Consider the following 6,988-nt stretch of genomic DNA (forward strand, 5'->3'; position numbering starts at 1 on the left):
TGTATAAGAGACAGAGACAAATGTTATCTTTTTATTGCTGAGAAAAAGAATTATCTTTACGATATTTTTAATCTAAATTCAAGAATACGAACTTCTGTCCATATCGTAGATTTTTCTTCCTTATTAAGAGAAACGCTTACGAGACCAGAGTAAAATTACAGTACGATCGTCTTCGAAAGAATTATCGAGCTTGACCTTTCGGAAAGTGCTTTGGGAATCAAGAGAGCCCCGAAGAGCAGATTTTCCTCTGACACGTACTCCTGAGTAACTCATCGTCGGTAAGTAGAAACTTTCGTCCGTCTGCAAATTGCTCGCTAAAAAAAACAGAGAGAAGTTCGGAAAACACTAACCCGCCGCGGATACATCAAATGAACCTCGAATTATAAACCCGGCGCGGAAAGTTGCTCGAAATTTCAAGCCTGTCGGGATCGTTTACAACGTAACTTCGCCGACCCGAATCCATCAGTTTGAACGAAACTTTGCGAGTATATACAAAATGATTTCAGATATGAATAACGTTTCACTTCACTCGTGACTCATCGGAGAGAGGCCGAGTTTATATATAAGTTCGGCAAATTATAGCTTCGCACATTTAATGAGAAGTTATTTTCAAAATCGCGTGATATGCACGAGGAAGGGCCAAAATTCTCGCTCCTTTAGATAATGTACATTAAAATTTTAAATTATCATGCTTAATAAGTAAAGAGAGAATCGTATAGCATCTAAAATTACTTAATCTAATTACAGATAAAGGATAATGCTTTATAAGTTTAACGATAACCCCGACCGCATAACTACATATTAAATTTCGTATCGTTTCGAATTATTTTTCGTATTTTTCATGCACCGCGTTGCATGCCAATTATTTACGTGCCAATTTATTGAATTTAATTAATCAAACCCACGTGATATATGCATGCAAACATTTTAGAAAATAATAAATACATATCTGAAATACACAGAATAAACTGTTAAAAATATATCATGGACATAATCCTTCAACATGTAGCTTCCGTAGCGTTACCGGGGATCACTGTCGAGCCCTCGAATGTAATCCCGAGCTAGAAGGGTCAAACAAAGAAGGGAAGGAAACTTACGCGTGAGGCAGACTTCCAATCAGGACTCGTATTAACCCGCCCGAAAGCCGCAAGGTTCCGTTGCCCCCACACGCCTTGTTCTTAAAGTCAGTTTGTCACGAAGTGCGCGTTTGAACCGACGCGGCTGGACTATCTATCTCTCCGATAGTTCGCTTTCCGGTAAATCCGCCACGTAATAAAACTAAACGCCTCGTGTTTATCACGTTTTTATTTTGTTTTGTTATAAAACACAAGAAGTTCTCCAAACAAATTGCAAATTTCGGAAGTGCGTCGTTTGGTGTTATTATCTCGCAATATTTTGCATAATTTTGCAATTTACTTTATGCATATTTATAGTTCATTAATTTTTCCGGCATAATAATACCGCGACAACGCAGATTTGTCGCGTTGTTACCGATTTAAAGTTCGATACGTACAAACGGTTTTGAACAAGTCATACTTCTGTGAAGCGTGAGCAAGCTACATTCTGTCTCATAATAATCGTCGTTGAATGTGAGAGTCTCTCTCTCACTCACACACACACACACACACACACACCCACACACAAATGTTGGTATAAAGCGCGTATTTTGTGGAAATTTCCTAGAATATTGGTAAGTCCACTCTGTTTCAAATAAATTCTCTCTCTCTCCCTCTAAAAATAATTGCATTTTTATAAAGGGTAACAATATAATGACGTGCATTTCATCGGAATACATTTTTAATCTATTTTCAGCATTCGATGTAATTTACTTAGAAAAATGCTATTAAAATTTTTCCATCATAAAAATGCTTTTACTTTGATATGAATTCCATCTCTTCTTTCTCGCATATTATCTGTTTTCACGGCTCGTCGTAATGACATGAGCAAATAACAAGTTTTTAATATTTCTACTCGGGTCCAGCGCTGACTTCGCTGACACCTGATACATTTTTTTTTCACGTATGTATCTGCGGTTTTGAAAAATAAATCCATCGAAATTAAAACGGCCTACATTTACTTTTGCAATAAAACATATTTTTTTATAATATTAAACTTCGGCGCGCTAAAACGTTGTAGGCATTTTACATTTAAAATTGTTTAAATTATACCGGTTTCCGCTATCGTAACGGAAGAGACATTTCTTTTATAATTCTCTAAGGGGGGTAATGAAGAATTACGGCCACTTAAGACATGGCAAATAAGAAGATTGTAAAATTAATTAACACGGTCATACTGCAGTTCCACTTGTTAATTATCCGTATTACAACGGTTTCTAATATGCTTATCTTTATGACAGTAATTTATTGCTCGCTGATAATAGATTCGTATTTATTTGACATTTATATGTCGTAATCCGGTTACAGGTTGCAAACATCGTGATTAAGTATTCCTGCAGTCGGTTTTGACGCAAATTTGAATGTACTCCGCTTCGCCACAGAAAAGGGGCGTATATATTCGCGGCGGCAGAGTATCTAGATAAATCATTCCCTCGAAATATTTTTCTGTTTCCTTTTTTTTCCCATTACAAGTTCGTGCCATCTTGCGTAGCATCTTCCTATTCGTCTCGCGAAGATAGTAAAAGAGCAAGGAATCGCTCGTTCTCATAATTGACCGCGACATTCCGCTGAAGTAGCGGCGTATAAATTTTTCAGTGGAATTTACGGTAAATGGGATCATAATCTCTTTGCTTTTACATCGCGGCCATATTGCATTGCGGAATGCTGCGAAGCGTGAACTGCATTCTCCTTACCGAAGTTTTAAAAATGGAGCTTTAAAATAGTTTTACGCAATGGAGGAGTTGAGAGCATTGAAGCATTAAAGTTATAGCATTAAAACAAACTAATTTAGAAGGGCTGAACGAACCATTCCATTATCGCCGTAATGAATTACAAAGGGAGCTATTAATTAAAATTCGTAACACTATATGTTGTAATTGCATTAAAAGATTAGAATGAAGAACCTAAATTAAAAGGGTTACATTAAGTATACCATTTTCTTTAGTAGTAAATTGATGTTTATAATATTTATAATAGGTAGATATTTATAATATTTGGTATATCGTAACATTTATTATATTATATACTTAATGTAATTTACGTCGTGTTTTTATTAGAACTTGAGAAATAGAAATAAAACTTATTTCTTTTGAAGTGTTTGAAGTGTTCTTGTTAGACCAGGACAGCATTTATCAGAAAGATGTCTTTTACACCGTTACGACATTAAAGCAAAATCTGTTAATTTATTTTATAGCATTTGTCGCAACCTAGAAGATCCCAGATAGTTCCTGTTTGAGAACGATAAAGACCGCGATTCGTTGAGAACGCTGTAAAATTACACGATCTCTGGGCCCCCACTTAGCAATAGCTAAATGTTCTCTTTTATTAGACAAGCGAATGTAAAGGGGAAGCACGTTAAGAGTATTTATCGCTGTAAGACTGATACGACAAACGTGGCAACCTAAAACGTGGGAACTAAATGTGTTTTTTAAATCCGTCTCTATACTACAACGATTTATTTTCTCAATGCACAGAATAACGCTCAAGAAGATATTGCGTGTTTCGTTAAGAAAAATTACACCTTGTGATTAATTCCGCTTGTAAGATATTATAATATTTTTCGGACGTTTCTAGTCTCACTTTTAATCTACTGCACTTATCGATACTTATCTCAGACTCTTCCACAGGCAAGATTTATTTCGTTGTTCGGTATACGCAATTACGATTGAAATTACTTATGGACTTAATGATAATATTTTATATGAAGTGCCTTTCATTTCGCTTGACCATTTTTACGCACCCGGACTGCTGGACTATCGGAATGATCATGCCACAATTAGCTGCCGCACGCAATAGCAATTCTAATTTCTACCTGTATCTATTGCATGCGGGTAATCAGACCTGACGTTACACCGTTCGATGGCAAATCCGCTGATAATCAAAACATTCTCGCCAAGATCAAATTCGTAAAGGTATCAATAGAATATAAGTATATTTTACGTTTGGCAAACGGGAAATTAAGTAGATCTTCGAAATATAGTCGGGACCGATCGTTTTATTACGAATATTCGAAATGCAAGGCAGCAAGGCTACACTACATATTTTATCGATAATTTAATCCTTCGCCATTCGATTCTTTAATTGGGATTTAATCGGATCGAATATCTGAATAAGCAGAAACGGTTTCGTTATTTGAGATTTTCTAATTTTTCATTAACCTAGTTTTCAAGAATACATTAGTTAATAATATATATATATGTCACCGCACCCCTTTTTCTGATACTTACCAAATAGAATCTATTTAATCAATTAATACTTTTTGAACCACGATAGTTTAATTGATAATTTGTCAACTATAAAGCAATTATTTTAATTATATGAATTACTTGACGGTGCGGGAGAATAATTAAATAATGGCCGCCTTTTATTTCCCTTTAAAGCAGAGAAAATTAGATGTTAAGATCGCAATTTCATACATCGCGTTACACCTGCAACACTTTTACGTAACAACATAGTGTGCTTATCTCTATCCCGCTCACTCTTTTAATTAATTAATCTATTTTAAAGAGATTAAACTTTTCGCAGTTGCGCATATTGAATGTGTATCATGAAATGGTACACATCTGTAAAAAGAGAACTGAGAATTACTGATTTATATAATTACATTTCTTCATTATTGAATTGAATTAAATATATCAATAAAAATTTATTCGCTTTCAACTATTTGATCAAAACGTACCTTGCCGAGCAAAAAATTTAGAAAATGTAAATTAATAAATGTTTAGTTATAATAAGTATTTTGTTATAAACATTACGTAATAGCAATATAGGGGGGCATTAATTAATGAAGCAATCGTGATTATGAAATATATGCGAAATATTCTGCTGCAGTAGGCCTAATTATCCGCGGAGCATAATTGCTCCAATTTATTTTGCCGCGTTATTACGTCTATCCATCCGCGGAACGCATCGTCGGGATTTTTTCCCGATGTTTTTTTCCACCGATTCGCCAATGCGCCAACGACCGATATGCAATTTTTATTACGCAAACTCGATTAACAATTCAAACACGTACGTATGATCGTCGTCGTCGTCGTCGTCGTCGTCGTCGTCGTCGTCGGTGGCGGCGGCGGCGGCGGGGATACCGCGACGAGCAAATATTCAATCTAGCGCTATTTGTCCTTGTTATTTACCCGGGAGTAGGAAAGTCACGACGGCGGGGAGATGTAATTTGCAATTGTAACGGGTCGGTTACTTCCGACGAGTATCATGCTTCGCGGTGCGTGCCCCGCATTGACCATACCTAGATCCTCCAAGTGGAGAACAGTCTACTTTGCGTCTCGCGCGCGCGCCGTGATCGCGTTGCACCACGGTTTAAAGCGCACGGCTGATGCACGAAAGCGCCAATCCGTGTCCGCGTATTCACGGGCGTATCACGTACACGCACGTGAAAATGTAATCGAGGTCGTTAATCATTGAATATCGCCGTGGTAAAAACGTATCTTGATGTCGCACCTGTAAGTTTTCCGATCGCTCATGACATTCTCATGAATTCTCGCAATATTTATGTAAAATACATTTTAATTTCTTGTCAATTTTTTAAATAAATACAAGCCAGTCATAAAATCAATTTGCAATAATTACGTAAAATGTTATAAATTACAATAAAGAGATTCTATATACATACATATATATATATATATATATATATATATATATATACATTTTAATAATGTAAAATATCTATGTGAAAGTTTTATTGCAATGCTACAAACTTTGCTTTTAATAATAAAATGTAGGTATACATAAATATATAATAATAATAATATTTATTCCTATGTAATTTTTACATTTAAATTTAAAATTAATGAATTACCAAAAATAATTTTTAATATAGATTAAATTAACTGAATAATAGATGAAATGCCTAATGCATTGAGAACAGCTAAGTTCAGCAATTATTTTAGTGTAAAAATATTTAATAAAAGTGTCGTCCATCCGAATTATTTAATTGATTATCTTATATGTGCTTCCAATTTTATTAGAACGCATTTTATGATGTTATAGAAATTATTACAATATTCAGTACATGTGTGTTCGATATTATTATCTTAAAAAATTTATCAGAATACAAGTTGTACATTGTCTTAAGACATCATTTTATTTTTCGTAAAAAAAATAAATATGCATATATTCTTCAATGATAACATTAAAAAAATGTTTGACCTCCATAATAACATTGTTACAACTCTATCAAGATCTTTGAAAAACAAAAATATAGCGTTCAGCTGCAATTTCAGAAAATATTATATACCTATTGCATATTTAACCAATTAAATAATAACGAGATCTCACGTGAGCGAGCGCACATGACACGAGAAAGAAGTCTTTTTGTAGAAAGGTCTTTGCTCAGCGTAAAAGCAATTTCTTACAGTAAATTCAAGTCTGTGACTTCCTTATCTTAGATCGTATCGTACATCCTCGATTGACGTCGGTGGAATGCTCGGGGGATTCTTCTGAGAATCCTCATTCCGAACAAAATTATAATTCTAGGCACAGGCGCGGCCTCGAGAGGTCGAAACTCGAGATGGGTGACACTTTGATGCCTTCGCATTAATAAGAAGCAAAGGAAACCGTTGAGTTAGCTATTCTTTTTTAACGCGTTACATGTGCTGTTATTTAATTTACATTACTCTATTTTTTTCATAAAAACTGTCAATTGAATAATTAATAGCAACTTGCAATTAAAATAGAGTACACAGTCGAATGCATTCTTTATTTCCTCTTTAATTTCCTTTAGCAAAAATTTACAGAGGCAAGTAATAAAATAAATGATAAACCAGTAAACATTCTATTTATTTCGATTATACATAAATGATTCAATTAAGTTACTTTATGAGTAGGCGCTGAATTTTCTTATAACCTAGAAACAT

The sequence above is a fragment of the Wasmannia auropunctata genome, unplaced genomic scaffold, assembly GCF_000956235.1.
Source record: "Wasmannia auropunctata unplaced genomic scaffold, wasmannia.A_1.0 LD335828.1, whole genome shotgun sequence".
In the NCBI taxonomy this organism is placed as follows: Eukaryota; Metazoa; Arthropoda; class Insecta; order Hymenoptera; family Formicidae; genus Wasmannia; species Wasmannia auropunctata.